Raw genomic sequence first — 19851 nt, forward strand, 5'->3', positions numbered from 1 at the left:
TTATTGTGCCGGACCATGTCACCCGCGAAACAAGTGTCCAGCGCAAAAAGAAACGTGCAGATTTCGCCTGAAGTTGGGCCACTATGAAAAGGCATGCCGAAAAAAGAAGCAAAGAGACACAAATATCAATAGCATCGCCAAAACTGATGGCAAGTTTATAGGCACGGTCGAGCAGTGTGCGAACACACAATGTGAGCATTTCGTGACGGTAAAGATAAACGACCAGACCCTCCGCATGAAAGTAGATACGGGAGCCGAAGTGACAGTCGTCGGTGAAAATTATCCCTTTCTTCCGCCTTCTCTGGAAAACGCAGCCGATCCTAAAGGACCTAGCAATACTACCATCTGTACGATCAGAAACTTTGACGCTAAAATATCTTGGAAAGACACCTGTTCACAACGAACCATTTACGTCGTGCAGAACTTGCGCACGCCCTTGTTGGGACTGCCAGCCATAAAAGCTCTGAGAATTGTTCACTTCCTAGATGAATTCGACACTGCTGACAATATTGGAAGCAAGTATCCCAAGATATTCCAAGGCACGGGTACCATATTGGGAGAACACACCATACACCTTTTGCCACATGCAATTCCGTACAGTCTGTCTACACCGCGACGGGTTCCTATTCCCATGAAAGAAAAAGTCAAAGAACTGGACAGGCTAGAACGAGAAGGAATGATACAGAAGGTCGAAGAACCGACAGAATGGTGTGCGCCTATCGTTCCTGTAAAGAAGCCGTCTGGAGCATTAAAGATCTGCGTTGACTTAACTAAATTGAACCAGTTCGTCAGACGAGAGCATCATCAACTGCCAACAATTGAGCAAGTTACGGGAAGCTTCCAGGAAGCCAAAGTCTTCTCTAAACTAGACGCACATTCTGGTTTCTACCAGATTAGGCTTTCCGAGGAATGTCAAAAGCTCACGACCTTCATTACGCGGTACGGGTGGTATTTCCACCGCAGGTTGCCGTTCGGGATTACATCCGCACCTGAAAATTTTCAAAGAAAGTTCTCGCAAGTCCTAGAAGGCCTCAACGGCGTACTGAACTACATGGATGACATTCTGGTTTACGGCAAGAATTAAGTGAAACACGACAAGCAGCTTTGTAACGTCCTCGAACGACTTCAACAAGCAGGCGTAACTCTCAACAGGGAAAAGTGTTGTTTCTCAGTTAAACAGGTCGCATTCTTGGGGATGATCCTCGATGCCAACGGCGTGCGTCCAGATCCCGAGAAAGTTAGAGCAATCAAGTAATTTCCCAGACCCCAAAACGTTGCTGAGGTTTGATCCTTGTTAGGTATGATGAACCATCTCGCAAGGTTTTTACCTGATGCAGCTTCAATGTCTGCTCCTTTACACAGCCTCCTCAACAAGGACAGCGACTGGTTTTGGGGACCTCAACAAAAGACAGCTTTTGAGAAGATCAAGACCACTCTCAGCTCAGACAGATGCCTGGCGAGGTACAACCCCCGGTACTCGACAATTATATCGGCGGACGCGCCTTCACTAGGGGTTGGCGCAGTACTCCTCCAGGATCAGCCATCTGGTGAGAGACGTGCTGTTGCATATGCCTCCAGATCGCTCACAAAAACAGAGCAGAGGTATTCACAGATCGAAAAAGAAGCATTAGCTTTAACTTGGGCTGCGGAACGCTACAACGAATTCCTAAGAGGCCTCACGTTCCTATTTGAGACCGATCACAAGCCTCTCTTCCCGCTACTGGGTCGAGATCCTCTTGATTCTCTACCGCCAAGAATTCAAAGGTTCAGAATGCGTCTTATGCGGTACTCGTTCACGCTAACACACGTCCCGGGGAAAGCATTGCTACGGCGGACACACTTTCTCGCGTGAGAGTGATGAACACTGCACTTTCAGTCGGAGAATTGTCTGAATCAGACGTTTCGGCTCACGTGGAGGGAGTCGTTCAGTATGCGTTCTCTGACGACATGCTCGAACGCATACGCTCCGAGCAAGCAAACGACCCCGAATGTGCGTCGTTGCTCGAAGCTTGTATGGAAGGTTGGCCCGCTAAGCACTACACACCACAACTTCTCAAGCCATTCTGGGGGCATCGTGGTAACATCACGGTATGCAAGCAGCTGCTTTTGAAGGACTCAAGGCTGGTGATTCCACAAGCGCTGCGGAAACAAATGCTTCGGATGGTTCACGAGGGACACCAGGGAATTTAACGCTGCCGCGCGAGCGCTAAAGGCTCTCTGGTGGCCAGGAATTAGGAAAGTTATTGCACAAACCGTGGCCAACTGCCAAGCGTGTCCCACAGGGCGTACCCAATTTTTCGAACCAATGATTCCATCGGAAACAACCGAGCTGCCATGGCAGAAAATCAGAATTGATTTATTTGAGATGAAAGGAGCTGTCTATCTTGCTGTTGTTGATTATCACTCCAGGTATCCTGAGCTGGCCCGGCTGGATCGAGGAACGTCGTCGAAGGCGGTCATCCAGCACCTGAAAAGCTGCTTTGCCAGACATGGAATACCGCAAACGGTAATATCAGACAACGGACCACAATTCATCTCATTCACGCTTGCTGATTTTTCAAGAAACTACGGCTTTAGGTATGTCACAACAAGTCCTCGTTACCCTCAAGCTAACAGGGAAGCTGAGCGCATGGTAGGGACTCTTAAAAGACTTTTGAAGAAAGCAGAGGACCCCTACATCACATTGCTGAACTATAGAAACACGCCGGGTCCAACTGGCTATAGTACAGCGCAGCTGCCAATGAGCCGCCGTTTACGCTCAAAAGTACCCTGCATGCCATCTGCGCTAAAGCCAGAAGTAGTAAAGGCTTCTTGGAAAGAGCAAGTTGAAAAATACAGACAAAAACAAAACATGTATTTTGAAAAACGTCATGCTGCGAGACCTCTTCCCTGTCTATCCGCAGGCACTCAAGTATGGCTCAAAGACAGAGGCGCCGAGGGCACGGTCCTTCGTCCTTCTAAAATACCGAGATCCTACTGGGTCCAAACTGAAGGAAAAACCGCACGCAGAAACAGGTGTCATCTCTTCCTTCTCCCACATGGAGGAGAAACAAGCCCCGTAAGGATGGAGCAGCATCCACGAAACAGCGAGCCAACGGACGCGACAGAAAAAGATATCATCGCTACCAAGTCGTCTGACATCCAAGAGCCTCGTTCATTGAACAAAACTTCAAGTCCTGAGCAAAGAACGACGCGATATGGGCGCGTCATACGAGCTCCGAAAAGACTTGGTATTGATGATTAATTTCTGAAACGCTTTTCTTTTATGGCAGGCCCACGATGCTTATAAAACGGGGAAGATGTGACGTCATCCTGCTGCATTCCATGGCCGCCTGCTCCAGAGACAAGCGCCAAGACACGCGCTCTCTTGGTTTCCTTTATCCGGTTATCACGGGAGTCACGTGACCATTGTGACTGTATATATTTCACGACGAAACATTACAGAGGGCTTTTTTCTTGGTCACGATGTAACGAGCGTCTGTCGATCACTCTGACGAGCTTGACACTCCTCAGGGAGCTAACTGATCAGATGCACAGCAATTTACCTGCTGTTCCCCTGTCCTGAGGTTAGGTCCTGCTTCTATTGCTCGATGCTGTTCCGCACCTAAATGCCTTGCCTATTTAGCTGGGCGGTCTGGTGTCTTTGGACCCGCGATAGTCTTTGTCTTTAGGATTTTCTGGGCAGTCTCACTTTGGGGTGCGGCAGCGGGGGAGTGACACCCCAAGGTGGGTTAAAGGTTCGCCCCAATACACCACTGTATTGATCTATGTGTACAGGGGCCGCATGTTTAGCTGGAGGGTGGTATCCCAAGAGGACATTCCTGACTAATCTCACGGTTCTCGAACCCTGGGTGGAGGTGCTGCTCCGCCCATGTTCTTCCGGCCTCTGTCAAGGCAGCTCCTCCGTGGCTCTACGCCATGGTGACTGGCCAAGCCCTAAGGCAAGGAAAGGTGGACGCTGGGGCAGCCGGTAGGGCGCTGCACCCTTGGGGTCAGGCCCTTTTGGTCGCGAAAGGTCCGGGCAGCCTTCGGTCGGGCAAGCAAGGCCGAGACTACCATTCTCTCTATGTGTTGCCTCTTTTGATAACCACTCGCTGTTCTTATTAGCTTAATATATGGTACAGATTCTATTTGTAGACAAGATAATAAACTTATTTTTGCAATGTAGAGCAGTGCTTGAAGCAGTCTTCAACTCCGCCACGGGTTGGCCCGTATTGCACTATCTCCGGGATCGGCCCACTCGCACCTGCGGGGGTTAGTACAACACTATTCTCAATGAAAACGACGTGTCCGGATTCACCAAAGATTGTGGTAAGATTGGGGTAAACCGCGAGGGTGAGGCGACTATCCAAAGCCTTGGTGTCACGCCGCCCCAGATGACGCGGTATTCGCCGCCTTTCGCCCGCGTGTGGAAGTGCACTACACTCTGAAACATTTACACCCTAAAAGGTGTAAAATGGGTGTACACATTAAAAGCACTCATACAAACACCCTTTTTACACCTCAATTTTAAAATTTGATGTTTTTGTGAATAAAACACTCTTAAAACACCCCATTTACACCCTTATATTTGGAGTGTAATAAAGAAGGCTACAAATATTTGATTGATATGTGGGGTTTAACGTCCCAAAACCACCATACGATTATGAGAGACGCTGTAGCGGAGGGCACCGGAAATTTCGACCACCTGGGGTTTTTAACGCGCACCCAAATCTGAGCACACGTGCCTACAAGGCTACAAATGCACGACAATATCGGGCCGTTTTGCTTATACTGTTAGTAAACACTAACCATCATGATACCAGCAAGGCTCTTACTACTAGCTGCTTGCGAGTCTTGTAATGAATCAAAACAGAAAGTAATGTGACCGGTATGTAGTTTTTATATATAAAGCACGCAAACTACTAAAAGACGGAAGATACAATAGGAGCGCCGCTTGTTCAATGGAGTAAGGGCGAATTCTCCTGTACCTGTTTCATCTGTGTCATTTGCGTGATTACTCAACACTCACAAAGTGCACTGATTTGCCTGAACAAGGTAATGCTGCGCACATTGGTGCAGCCATGCATAAAACACTCCCCGCCCTCTATCAAGTATTAGGTAAAAAAACATTAAATAAAATAAGTGCTCAGTGCAAATATTCCACGCACAAGCAATCTATAAATAAGAATACCAGGACACAATTTTTGCAACTTTATTTTGAAGTATACCAAGTCAGACCATTTATTTTTCAGTTCGGCTTTTCAAGTTACTGCAGTTCAGTAATGCAGCTCAAAGTAGGAGGCGAGTTCAGCAAGGCTCTATGGGCATAGGGCTGGCCAGGGCAGAAGAGGTTGGGCGATGATTCAGAGGCTGCAGCAGGAGATGAGGCAATGAAAGTGGGCTGCCCAGGGTCTTGCAAACAGCGATTGGGCAGGAAACCAACCATCACAGGCTGTCAGATCCCTGCTCCGAGGGGCAGCAGCGAACGGGCTGCAAATCTGTGAACACATCTGAGAAGTGCCTTTCCTAACCTCCCTCGAGGCCAACAAACTTCAACAGCTATGTCTTGATGAAACGCTGAGCTTTTTCAGACACCTGCATACGTAAATAGAAATAGACACCTCAAAATAAGTTCTAAGCACTGCAGTATAACATATATGCAAGCGAAAACAATGAAAAACAATGACAGCAGACGTTATAATGTACTATCCTGATCAAATATCATGTGGTCATTAAGAAAAGAAATGAAGAAATACTTCAACAGTCATTGTGCAAAATAAATATGCCACAGACCAAAATATTTAGGAATAGGTGTCAATTAAAGTTGAATCAAACAAGCATGCAGCTAGTCTGCAGCTATAGCCTATGGCTGTATAAATTTATAACAGGACAAAAAGACACACGACTGAACGAACTTTCAACTCTGGATAATTCTTCGGCACACGTCAGCTAATACTGCACAAGAGGATGACAGACCACCAGATAGATAACACAAGATGAAAGAATCTATGCTAACCCAATTTCAGCACTGACACTTGTGGATTATTGCAAGGCTCCTGTATCAATTTTAAAATGTTATCTCCAAAGGCTATGAAAGATGTGCTGATGTGGTTTCATATGTTGTTCTTTTCGCATTGAATAAACTTCCGAAATTTCATGTGCTTTTGGAGACTTGCATTGATCCGAAGTCTTCGTTTCAGAGGAGACCAAGACTGGATAGGTAGCTCACGAAAAAGCAGTACTTGACAGAAATTTGCGACACAATTCAGCCATTTGCAGACCGGCTGCAGGGAGAGCACGTACTTGTGGCGCTGCCGTGCTTCATTTCGGAACGAACAGCTCTAAAAGCGATTGCGCCAGTAATACTGTACTGTGGTTTAAAAAACTGTCTGAAGGCTACTCTCACATAAATAGCACTTGAAAACAGAGAGAAGCTCTGCAAATCGGACTGCATCTATGCATGTGGCATCGAAGAGACAGTGTTGTGCAGTGATGGCAGCTTCCTCGTGATCATTTTCTGGTTGGGAGTTTGTGCTATGGTAGTACTGGCTTATATACCCGTGCGGCGACGATACTACACTGCACACTTCTGTAGTAAAAAAACGAATAAGTAGTGGCTGCGGCATCACTTTTTCTGGCGGCATATGTACACCCTGTCTGCGGTATGCATGTACATTGACGTTGATCAGGCAAACAACTGTGACAGCATAGCACGGGTGGTGTCGCGGTCGTATGCCTGATAGCGCGGGATGGATTTCCTACCATACTGGCTGCATTTAGATGGGGACGAAATATAAAAAGAACAGCCGTGAACCAAAAGACATGTGCGCATTGGAGAACCCCAAGCGGTCACAATCTTGGTACGCACACTACAGCGTACCTCAGAATGAAACCTTGTTGGCACATTAAAGCCTAGCAATTATAGATGCTGAACAGACGTGTTCATTTTAGGCCGACACATGCAGGCGGAAAAAACTGAAACTCCGTGTTAGGTAAACTAAACAACAAGTAAACATCGAAGGCACTTGATACTTCTTTAGCAATGCACAAATTCTGATGTTACTTAGCCACGGCAGCAAGTGAGAAAAACGCTTACTGAATTGGCAGGCTCCATAAAGCTAAGATTTCAGTAATCTGCTCCTTTGTTTGTAACAAGAACCCTGTCTTTTGCACAAATTAGGTTAAGCAGAGGCACTTAGACATCGAGTTTTCACCGCGAGAGTATCTTTTAAACAGCCCAGAGGCGTATGAACGTGGCCCTGCACAAGTGTTGTGGGCAATGCACCTTTCCTTTACACGCAACCGTTTACGAAAAAAAAGACTACCTGCCTATCGTGTTGTTTACTACACGCAGTGGCACCAGATGAAGTTTGGTGGTGATGGTCAAATGGACGGACGCATGAAAACTTTGTTAGTCTTGAAGTTCACTACTCAACGCTCAGCGGGCCAGATAAATGAAGTTTACATTGCTGTTTGTTGAATAATATGCTCGTTTCATTTCCAACAAAACACCGTTTAAACTCCACTGTTTCGCCCCGGCTTCCACTGGTGGCTGTCTTCAGTATCGAATAAATATAGCAGACACGTGCCATCCGGTTTAGAAACGAGCCCGACACCACTAGAAAGGAGAGAAAGAGCAGAATTTCGCTCAACTGACTGCTTGGATGCAACGCTGCCCTCCTCTTTCTACGTTCTCCCTTTCCTCCATACGTCCTCCCTTTTACATACTGTTGCACTTGAATACGCAGCAGTACCGCCAGCGCCCTTTGGTTTTTTTTTTAGCGAAATATATTTCTTTAGTGCGCAGGGCACGTTTCAGAAGGAAAACATAGCAGAGAGATAGGACGGAGCGTGCACTTAGAGCCACTTTTATTGCACAGATAACGGTAATATATTGATACGTGTATGGAACTGTAGCCCCGACACAGCTGAATTGGCACCAAAACGAAGAAGACGACAACGTGGTGATTGTGGGTTAGACTCTCGAGCTTCTCCCGTTGGCCTGCTTGACTGTGCGCTCTCTAGGCCGTTAGCAAGACCAGCTCTCGGTGAACAAATCTTCCCCGTAACATCTTTTGGTGGAGGTGGTGGGGTATTCGCACAACCCGGCTCTGGAACTCCGCAGTGGACGCCAGCTTTGTCCAGCCGCGATGCCTGAAATCGGCACTAAGGCCTCGCCATCCACGCCGGCTCCGTCACCTGTGATTCTCCCCCCCCCCCCCATCTTCTCGACCCTGGCACGTTTTCCGGGACGGACAGCACGGACGTAGAAGAATGGCTCGCATTATTCGAGCGTGTCAGCAAGCACTACAGGTGGGACGAAGCGCTTATGCTGGCAAATATTCTATTCTACCTACGCGGTACGGTACGCGCCTGGTATGAGACGCATGAAGAAGAACTAACCAGCTGGGACACCTGCAAGCAAAAGCTTCGCGATTTGTTCGGTCGGTCAGTTGCTCGACAGATGGCAGCCAGACAGAAACTCGCGTCGCGTGTTCAATCATCGACGGAGTCCTACGTCACGTACATTCAAGACGTACTGGCATTGTGTCGGAAGACTGACAAAAACATGTCCGAGGCGGACAAGATCAGCAACGTGTTGAAAGGCATTGCTGATGATGCTTTCAACATACTAATGTGCAAGAACTTTGCCACTGTCGACTCCATCATATCTGAATGCCGACGATTTGAACAAGCTAAAATCAGGCGGAAAACCCACCACATCACGAGACTACCAAACGCTGCTGCGACTTCGTCTTGCGAGGATTCTGCAGTGCCCCGTTCACTTGCGCCTCCTGCCAATATCGCAAGGATTGTTCGCCAGGAGCTGGAAGCCATGGCACCTTTTTCCTATCAGCCCCCTGCGCAAGACAACTGGGCAACAGTCTCGCTTATTCAAGCCGTCGTACGTCAAGAGTTTGCTAACCTGGGCGTCCAGGTTCCCCCGCCCGCCAGGCTTATGCCGCAGCCCATGAGCACTCCCGTCCACAACGCTGACCACCACTCTGCTCCACTTATCGCTGCGGCAGCTGTAACTCTTCGGTTTCCACCACGCTACCGAAATCCATCTGAGTGGCGCACGCACGATGATCGACCTATCTGCTTTTCTTGCTCTTGAGTTGGGCACATATCCCGCCATTGCCGCAACAGGTGGTATTTCCGGCCAAGGTTTCCTAATGTCGACCGCCGTCAGTACCGTGGACACTATCGCAACCCGATTTTCCGGATGACCATATTCAGGAACCTTCAGCTCACCGTTCATCTCCACGCTCCGAACCGTCCTACGCTGACGTCGTCGCCCAAAGAAATTGGTCTAGCTGCTCGCCGTCACCTCAGCGTCGGCCGTCCCACTCCCCTCAACGCCGCCGCTCTCCGTCACCGGCTTATTCTGGCCATTCCCCGGGAAACTGACGAGTGCAGCTCCTGGAAATGGCGCTGCGTTGACGACTTGGAACGAAAACCCTAAACCAGCTACAAATTCAAGACGAAATTTACTTCGGGTGTTCGTTGATGGCCACGCCGTTACTGCTCTAATTTAAACTGGTGGCCAAGTATCTGTTATGAGTTCTACACTTCGATCACGCCTGAAGAAGGTTCTCACACCGGCTATCTTCTCTACTGTTCGAGTTGCCTACGGAAGTTGAACATCTGTGCTTGGTATGTGCACTGCCCGCGTTACTGTTGCTGGCCACCACACTTCCGTCCTCTTCGCAGTCCTCGATGCTTGCCCACATGACGTCATCCTTGTAATTGACTTCTTAACCGCCCACTCCGCCCTCATCGATTGTTCTACCGGTATCTTACGGCTCGAATTGCCTTTGTGCACCTATTACACTCATCCAAGTCGCACTCGGCTACGATCCGTGGAGTCTCTACGGCTATCACCCCAAGCTGCTATGCAGATTCCTCTGTCACCCTTCCCGTCCGTTCCTGATGGAGACTATCTGGTGGCTTACCTCATTGATTTGACCCTTACGCACCACGTCGCACTACCACATGCTATAGTGGTTGTTGCTAACAACACGGTGCTACTTCCAGTTCTGAACTTCTCTACGTCGACCCAAGTTCTTCCCCAAAGCATCACTTTAGCCGATCGTTCCACCCTTGATCAATGTTCGATTTGTTCTTTTACCCCGGACAGTAGGACTATGGCGAAACATGTCATCACGTCGCAATATAAGGCGTTCCTCGACAAAATGATATCCAGCGACCTCTTACCTTCCCAAGTTGCAGCGCTCCGGGGTGTTCTATTTTTTTACCTGGACATCTTTGACGTCGACGACCAGGCCCTGGGCCACACAAGTGCCGTAACCCACCGCATCGACACCGGCGACGCCAGTCCACTGCACAAACGCCCTAATCGCATGTCACATGCTGAGCGCCAAGCTATACAGACGGAGATCGAGAAAATGCTGAGTAAAGACGTCATTGAGCCTTCATCGAGTCCTTGGGCATCCCTTGTGGTCTTACTTAAAAAAAGGACAACACCTGGCGCTTTTGCGTCGACTATCGCCACCTGAATCGAATCACCGAGAAGGACGTTTATCCTGTACCCCGAATCGATGACGCGCTCGACTGCCTCCACGGCGCCAACTATTTCTCGTCCCTCGACCTTCCATGCGGATACTGGCAAATTTCGGTCGACGACCGCGACCGCGAGAAGACAGCATTCATCACACCCGACGGCCTTTACCAATTCAAGGTCATGCCTTTTGGGTTGTGCAATGCCCCGGCTACTTTTGAGCGTATGATGGACTCTCTTCTTCGCGGTTTCAATTGGTGAACCTGCCTTTGCTATCTGGATGATGTAATCATTTTCTCGCCCTCCTTCGAAAGCCACCTGTCTCGTCTCTCGGCACTTTTCGACGTTTTTCGTTGCGCTGGTCTCCGACAGAATTCGTCGAAATGCTCATTTGGACGCCGGCAGATTGAACTACTGGGCCACCTTGTTGACGCCACTGGTGTTCAACCCGACCCTGACAAAGTCCGTGCAGTGCGAGAATTCCTGGTTCCGCGTTCTACACAAGAAGTTCGCAGTTTTATTGGGCTCTGCTCATACTTCCGCCTCTTTGTCTTCAACTTCGCAGATATTGCTAGGCCCCTCACGGATCTCCTCGAAAAGAATGTGGCCTTTTCTTGAGGAAGGGACCAAGAACATTTCTTCGCGTCGCTAATTACTGCCCTCCCATCACCACCTGTGTTGGCTCATTTTGATCCAGCTGCTCGAACAGAGCTTCGCACTGATGGAAGCGGCCATAGAATTGGTGCTGTACTCGCTCAGATACAGAATGGCACCAACCGTGTGATAGCCTACGCTAGCCGCCTTTTGTCGCAAGCGGAACAAAATAATTCCACCACTGAGCGGGAATGCTTAGCCCTCGTTTGGGCTATTGCGAAATTCCGTCCGTACTTATACGGACGTCTGTTCCCATTCATCACGAACCATCATGCGCTTTGCTGGCTTTCGACGCTTGAGGACCCTACAGGAAGACTCGGCCGATGGGCACTTCGATTACAGGAGTACACGTTCTCGGTTGTTTACAAATCTGGAAAGCTGCACAGCAATGCTGACTGCTTATCCCGGCACCCCGTTGATCCACCTAGCTCCACTGATTTAGAATACGATGCCTCCGTTTTTGTCATCACTGACTTTCGGAGCGTGGCCGACGAACAGCGCCGAAATCCATCGCTGCTCACCATCATTGACCACCTTCAATCGTGTTATGCTGACCCTTCTCTTAGCAGACACCTACTTCAAGACAACGTTTTTTACCGCCGCAACTTACACCCCGACGGCGCGGAACTTTCACTCGTCGTACCGCATCACCTGCGAAAGGATGTTCTGTGACAATTCCACGACGCTCCAACGTTTGCACATCTAGGAGTCTCCAGAACTTACGACCGCATTCGACGACGAGTATTCTGGAAGGGTCTCTACCGCTCTGTTCGCCGTTACGTCGAATCATGCGACCTCTGCCAGCGCCGAAAGAAGCCTACGACTCCCCCTGCCGGTCTTCTTCAACCTATTTAAGTTCCAGCCGAGCCATGTTATTGAGTGGGGTTGGACTTGCTAGGTCCCTTTCCTACTTCTACAACTGGAAATAAATGGATTGCAGTGGCCACAGACTATGTCACTCGGTATGCAATCACTCGAGCGCTACCAACCAGCTGCGCAACCGACGTTGCCGACTTCCTGCTGTACGACATTATTCTCCAGCATGGCGCTCCGTCTCACCGGCTCACAGACCATGGTCGCTACTTTCTTTCTCGTGTGGTTGATGATCTACTCCGATCTTGTGCTACCCGTCACAACTTCACCACATCTTACCACCCTCAGACTAACGACCTTACGGAGCGCCAAAACCGCACATTGACAGACATGCTTGTCATGTACGTATCTACCGACCACACTGATTAGGACATAGCTCTTCCGTTTGTACCCTTCGCCTATATCTCGTCGCGTCATGAAACAGTGGGCTACTCCCCTTTTTATCTACTCTTCGGACGTCATCCCTTACTGCCCTTCGACACACTCCTTTCATCAGACCACCCATCCTCCACTTCATACCCTCAGGATGCGATCACCCGGGCCCTCACGGCACGCGCAGTAGCGCGCGCTCGGTTATTGTCCTCGTAGACAGCACAGAAGTCCTTTTACGACCGTCGACATAGAGATGCCGTTTTTTCTGCGGGATCTCTTGTTCTCCTGTGGCTCCCATCTCGACATGTTGGCCTCTGCGAGAAACTACTATCGCGATACGCTGGGCCCTACCAAGTCATTCGTCAGGTCACCCCTGTGACCTACGAGATTACCGCTACCACAAACCCATCAGCTGCTGCACCCAGAACGGAAGTAGTCCCTGTTTCTCGTCTCAAGCCCTAAAACGCCGACTCGCTCATTTAACAGGCACCCAGACGGTGCCTTATGGGTCAGGGTGATAATACGTGTATGGAATTGTCGCCCCGACACAGCTGAATTGGCACCCAAAAGAAGAAGAGGACAACGTGGTTGTTGTGGGTTGGACTCTCGAGCCTCTCCCGTTAGCCTGCTTGACTGTGCACTCTATAGGCTGTTAGCAAGACCAGCTTTTGGTGAATAAATCTTCCCCGTAACAATATATACGGTCAAGAGGGCGAGGAGATCACGCACAGAAGAAAGGACAAAAAATGACGCATGCACCAGACCATCTTATTCCAGTCTTAAAATGACAACTTAACTGAAAAGATACCTGTATTTACTATTCAACGGATTTATTTACAGGTATATTTTCAGTTAAGTTGTCATTTTAGGATTGGAATAAGGTGGTCTGGCGCATGCGTCATTATTTGCCCTTCTTGTGTGTGAACTCCTCGCCCTCTTGACCATATATATATATTCCCGCCATCTGTGCAATAAACTTGGCTGTAAATGTGCGCTCTGTCCTATCTCTCTGCTATATCTTCCCTCTAAAACATTCTCTGCGCACTAAGGAAGTACATTTCTCTCAAAAAATGCAATACCAACCAGCCCAAATAGCCAATCCTTTGGTTTTGTTACGGCGATGCGCGCACGCACCATCTCTGCCAGCCACCACTCTCCTCTACGGGAGCCGCTGAGAAGCGCGCGCTCTCACCGCCAGTGTGGCCGTGGAAACTCCAGCGCTGGTTCTCTATACTAGCAACGTTTAGGATTCGATGGTGCGGGTTTCGGAGAAAAAACCTTCGAGAAGGATAACTTCGACATAGCAAACTTTGAACGACCCCTTTACCTGGGATGAGCGACAGAAGTCAAACCTGATAGGCACATCATCAGCACTATGGGGAGGACCCTTAAAAGCTGGAGAAGGCAGGACTGTGAAGACGCAATTTTGTACTTAATTGAATCCACTAGACAAACAAGATATCTTTGAGGTAAAACATCTTGATTGAGGAGGTACATGTATGAATAATTGTTCTTACAAATGTGAGGTTGCTAGTACAGAAACCAGTTGTAGATAACTCAAATTAACTTTTGATTGTGTAACTTTGTGAAACCCTTTTTTTCTCAGTCATATTCAGCCAAAACACAACGTTGTCACAAAGCTGCCCACACGATGTAGAGTAATTTGCCCCACCTCACCTCCCCACCTCAATAGAACCATTTGTATTGAAAATTGGGATCGGTAGAACACTCCATGGTGCGAGGGAGTGTTTTATATACGTTCTGCCATTCTTCATTTGTCTTTACATTGACGGCTCTTCAGCAAGGAGAAAAAAACATGAAAAATCTGTCACAAAGTAACCCAATTTCTTGGTAGTACAGGTCTTCAAAATCTAAGCTAAGTTCACTGCATGTCTTCGGATCATTCTGCCGCAGAAATATCACAATAGCTCCTGAATTGGGCACAAAAAAGGGATCACAATAATGCTTTGCCATTCCCCAAAAAGAACTCATGACTGCTGTTAAGTCGCTAAAACATGAGGTCAACGACAAGGCTGAGTTCAATGAAGTGATAGTACTAAAATGTCAATGAACCTCTGATGTTTTAATTGAATAAAATCAAATATTTTTTCAAAGCAGTGTTTGCAGTGACTCGTGTTGCACAGGCAGTTGGCAATAGTTTCTTATAGGTACACTAAAGAGAAACGATGTCTCAGTTTAGACTGACACGCTGCACACCGAGACCTCTCATGCCACAAGTTCATTATTAGCGGAAAAAATTAGGAATGAAGTTTATTTTTTATTTTGTGATGCCCAAATTTTGAAAATGAACTGTATTTTTGCAACATTGGCTTGATGAATATTTCTGAAACTTTGTATCTTAGGTCCATCACACCGACAGATAACACTGTACTTAACTTTGATGAATTAATATTTACCTAAGACCCAGTACACGTGTTTGAATTTTATGATGCCACCTGGTTTCATGCGAGAAGATCAAGTCAGCATCTCCACCCACATTTTCTTTTCGTGCGTTATCTCACTCACCAAGCGTCGTTTCGCGGTACGGGTGGTATTTCCGGGATTGAGAAATTGTACTTGACTAATACGTGAAAAATCTTTGTGGTTTTGGTGTCTTTAAAACGTGTACCGAGACCATTTCGAGACATCGCAAAAGGGACATTTTTAGTTTCCTCGTTATGGAAGTAGTATTACCACTTGCCACACAATAGTCAGCCAGCGTACATGAGATAGTTACTTTGATTTTAAAGTTTTTGTTCCATAGTATTGGCAAGCAATGGAGTGGACATTATTGTGACGAGTCAACAAGGTTCTTCCGTATTTGCAAACAGAGTTTCCATGCAGCATGAATCACAGAAATCACCGTCATGGTCAATATGGACAATGCACTCATGGTTTATATGTACCACGCGCAGATCGAGTTTCTGCCATTAGTACGTAGCGAATCGCCAAGTTCCCACAACGTCACACTGCCTTGTCATATCACAGAGAAGCCACCCACTTAATATCTAATTTGATAGTGTCTTTCAAAGGTAGAGGTATTAAAAACATATGCGATGCTTTCCCACGTAACACAAACTCTATTCTTGAAACCAATTGTCTTCTATAGAATAACTATTCCTAAATATTGGAAATTCGTCTCAGTACTTCTTTAAGTAATGCCAACAAGATGAATCGGGACAGCAATATCAGATGGTTTGGCAGTATGTATTTCAGTAGAGGCACGCTTACCTGATCAATTGTGAAGGGAACAATATAACGAATAGATCGTAGATCACAGCCGGTCTATAGGCGCTCGCTCGCTCCGTGCTTTTATGGCCTAAGCAGCTGCCGCGAGTAAAATATAGTTGTTTTTATACAGTGTCAGCGCACTCCGCATGAGGGCGTTGAGAGCCAACTCTTCAAAACGCATTTTGCCGCATACGCACTGCTTTGTAAATCAGCTGTCCCCGGCCACTTTCTCCCGCTAATTACTTTTCAATTTGTAGGAAGCAGTGAGAGTAGTAGAGGTGTGTGTGGGCACAGCCTGCAGTTTTTGGCACGCGTGCACTGGGTAATGAATACGCACACGCAACGACACAAAAGAATTTTTTAAGGCTCGAACACATTCTATTCACTGAATCCGAAAATGCTTGAGGCTCGTGTGGTTGGATTTATCATTTAGGTGCACGTTAAAGAACTCCACATGGTCAAAGTTCCCAGAGCCTTCCACTATGGAGTCTTTCATAAACATATCAGTGAACTAACTTCTTCGAATAAAAATCCTTGACAATAACAGTTGATTGTTAAGCAATACATTGAAGATTCACTGCTGCTGGCCTGTTCGGAAAGTGTGGACAAGAGTCACGCAAAAGCGTCGGCGCTAATTATTTCTGAAAAGTTTCTCCAGATTCTTCTTGTTAATTGCATAAAATTGTTAACGGATCGAAATGACATGCCGTCTCACTTTGTTTACAAGCCAACACAAAAGCATTTCTGGTTAAAAACAATGTCCCTATTTCAGCTAAAAGCTTCACAACAAATTTTTGCCAACAGTGCTTTTTTTTTTCTTCAGGTGCAATGAGAATATATTAGTACTAATGAGGACATTTTCTGATTCTTTAAAATTATATTGTACCCGTGCGTCTCTGGCGAGCCTTATTGCATATGAAAATGTTTCACAATTTATCATCGGCACTGAAGATTGGGTCTGGGATTGTGCGGGCCTGAGTTTTTTTTTTGCTTTACTAAAAGGACTTTCCAAACCTGCATCACTACATGCTCTTTCATGTCTCTAACTATTGTGTTTTCAGTTTGAACAATTATTATTTTCATTGACATTCTTATTACTACTGCTAATACTCGTGCTATTGCGAGTGCTATTCACACCAACTTGTGAAAAATAGTGACCATCCCTTTTATGCTTTTACTTTCACCTTTTTGAAGTACATGTTTTAATAAGCACGAAATATGATACCTTGAACAAGAATGTGCGAAATTTATCATTTTCATGGGCACTGGTTGCCGGCATATGAATTCGAAGTAAACGTTTCCAACAATATTTTTCTCAGAAAAAAACATTATGTCGTCTGTCATTTCCTCTGCCAGTTTGTGATGGATCTTGTGGCCGAGCCTTCTGTACCCGACGCACAATAGCACATGCGTCCAGAATGGAATATTTATCAATTTACTCCTGTCTTGAAGTATCAGAAAGGGGTGTCATATATGCTTCCTACCATGTTTCCATTGTGTTGGTATTACAAGAAAGTGCAACAGTAGAAATGAACTTGAGCATTATTTGGGTGCGCTAGCCTTTTTTTTCCAATGGACGGCAGCGAGTTAGTTTGGAACAAGATTGCAGCAATAGGTAGAAGCACAACCTCCTTCCAGTACACAAGCCACAAAGAAAGCGAGCGTGCGCCTCCAGACCGGCCGCAGGTAGATATAGTCGGGACAATAAAGAGAAACAATTGCTTGACTTAGATGAACAAACTGTGGTCTGAGAACTCTAATGTTACAAGTTTCAGTGTCATCGTTTCATTAATAAAGAATAAGAATCAAATCAAAATTTTAATGTTAAGTTTCGTTCTTAAACATTTGCGAGGGTGCGACAGCTGAACTAGAATTTTGAGCAATTTACAAAGCAACAAAATGTAACTTTGGAGCACTAAAATTCAAATTTAGAGCAGGTTACAACCGAAAAAACATTCATTTTTTACCACAAAAGACCGAAGTTTGAGCAGCTTCAGAAAGAAGGCTTAGATTTAAACATATATATATATATATTGTGAGCGCTGATTGTGTTGCTCATCATTTTCACTTTCACCTGCGCATACAAAGCACCGTGATCATCATCATCGTAGCGGCTCGCTGCTTGTTCGGTTGCTGGCTCGCGCGTCTGGGTTGACAATAAAACGGTCGCTCCTTCGTACCTGACGTCGTCTCACAAGTGGTGGAGCGTGCTGTGATTCCCAAGTCCTCGTGCACTACCGGTCACCCCTGGAGCTCCGATCAGGTCGACGGCTGTGCTTGCCAACAGTGATGGCGCAAAACGACCCACCCCCTACCGCCTTCTTCGCACCACCCGCTCAGCCTGCTGGGCCTCACCACACCGTGAGTACCTCGCAACGAGACCCTCCAGTGTTTTCTGGCCTTCGCGGTGAGGACGTAGAAGAATGGCTGGACAGTTACGACCGTACCAGTGCTTGCAATTACTGGGATGAGGCACATAAGCTGCGCTATGTACCCTTTTATCTGAAGGAGGTTGCTAAGACGTGGTATCATAACCACGAACGCGACTTTCCTGATTGGTCAGCATTCACGGTGCAGCTGCGTCAAATATTCGGCACTTCTACAGGACGCTCTGAGGTAGCTAAACAGAAGCTCGCTACCCGCATCCAGGGGCCTGACGAATCGTACACATCGTACATTGAAGACGTTCTGGCCCTCTGCCGCCGCGCCCAAAAGGACATGCCGGAGGCCGATCGTATTCGGCAAGTAATGAAAGGCATCAACTCCGTCGCCTTTAATGCTCTTGTCATGCAGAGCCCGACAACAGTTCAGGACATTATTACCACCTGCCAGCGCCTGGACGCACTTTACTCAATGCGCCTTCCACACGCCTCCTATGACACTCGTCTTACTGGCGAGCATGAGCTGCGAGCTCTAATTCGCACCATAGTGAGAGAGGAACTTCACAGCCTTGTTCCTGCCAGCGCACCGACTTCACCTGCCCGCTCACCCCCTCCTAACCTGCGGGAAATTATAAAGGACGAATTGGCGTCGATGACGAGCGTCGCACGTGCCCCGCCTCCTGTGCCCTTACATGTGCCTACGTATGCCGAAGTCGTGTCACGGCCTCCTCCACCTACTCCACCTGTAACTACGGACGTCGTATACGACCATTTGGCCGCGATGGCAGCCAAGGCACCACCACAACCACACTTCCCTGCCTGGCGCCCTACGCGCCCCGTCTGTTACTACTGTGGCATAAGAGGACATATCTCCCGCTTTTGCCGTCGGCGCCAGCAAGATGAACGACGAGGTTATTCTTCGTACGAGAGTGACCGGGCTGCGAGGTCTGACCCCTACGTTCCAGGAACCTACATTCCCTCGTCACGACGTTCGCCTTCGCCTCCTTTGTCCCACGGTGAACCTCGTTCTTCCCGCTCACCCCGCCGTCGTTCACCATCGCCCTTCCGCCGTACTACTTCGCCTTTACGTTCTGCCCTGATGCCCCTCGACAGCCACTCGGAAAACTAGCAGCTGCAGTTTTTGGAGGAGAAACTGCCTGTCGTCGAAGTGTCCCAATTCCTCCTGCGCGCCCTGCAAATTTACTAACTGTTTGTGTAGAAGGCATTTCGGTTGACGCACTCGTGGACACTGGAGCAGCCATTTCGGTCATTGATCGCGAACTATGTCATCGTCTACGAAAAGTGCAAACTCCATATGTTGGTCCGGTGTTATGTGGTGCTAATGAAAATAGAATTTACCCTATTGGACAATGCACTGTTCGTGTTCTGATCGACGGAATTCGTCACCATATACAATTGGCTGTACTTTCTTCATGTGCTCATCCGATTATATTGGGCTGGGACTTCCTGTCAGCCGCTTCCGCTGTCATTTCGTGTGGTCCGCCCGTTATTCGCATTACGGACACTGAAAATTCTAGTGCTTACGATTTTTCGTCGCCTCACCTTGTTGCAGCTGCAGACTTTGTACTGCCCCCGGCCCAAGAACGTATCCTCACCATTAGATCCAGCGATACCATTGACGGTGACGCAGTGGTTGTCCCCGATCAGCGCTGCATTTTCCGAGGAATCGCCATCGCATGTTGTCTAGTGCGGTTTTCGCGTGGTCATGCCAGTCTCACCGCCTACAACACGACAACAGAGCCACAACTACTGCCAGAGGGGTCCACTGTTGCCAGCCTTATCGACATAGCACCGGTATGTGTCGTCACTGTATCG

The 19851-nt window shown here is 47.7% G+C and overlaps 1 pseudogene; it reads left to right on the plus strand.

Annotated features, from left to right (window-relative positions):
- Positions 1 to 4064: 4064 nt before the first annotated feature.
- On the plus strand, positions 4065 to 4245 carry LOC142766564 (U2 spliceosomal RNA; annotated as a pseudogene).
- The last annotated feature ends 15606 nt before the right edge of the window (positions 4246 to 19851 follow it).

The sequence above is a fragment of the Rhipicephalus microplus genome, chromosome 6 (genome assembly GCF_043290135.1).
Source record: "Rhipicephalus microplus isolate Deutch F79 chromosome 6, USDA_Rmic, whole genome shotgun sequence".
Classification (NCBI taxonomy): Eukaryota; Metazoa; Arthropoda; class Arachnida; order Ixodida; family Ixodidae; genus Rhipicephalus; species Rhipicephalus microplus.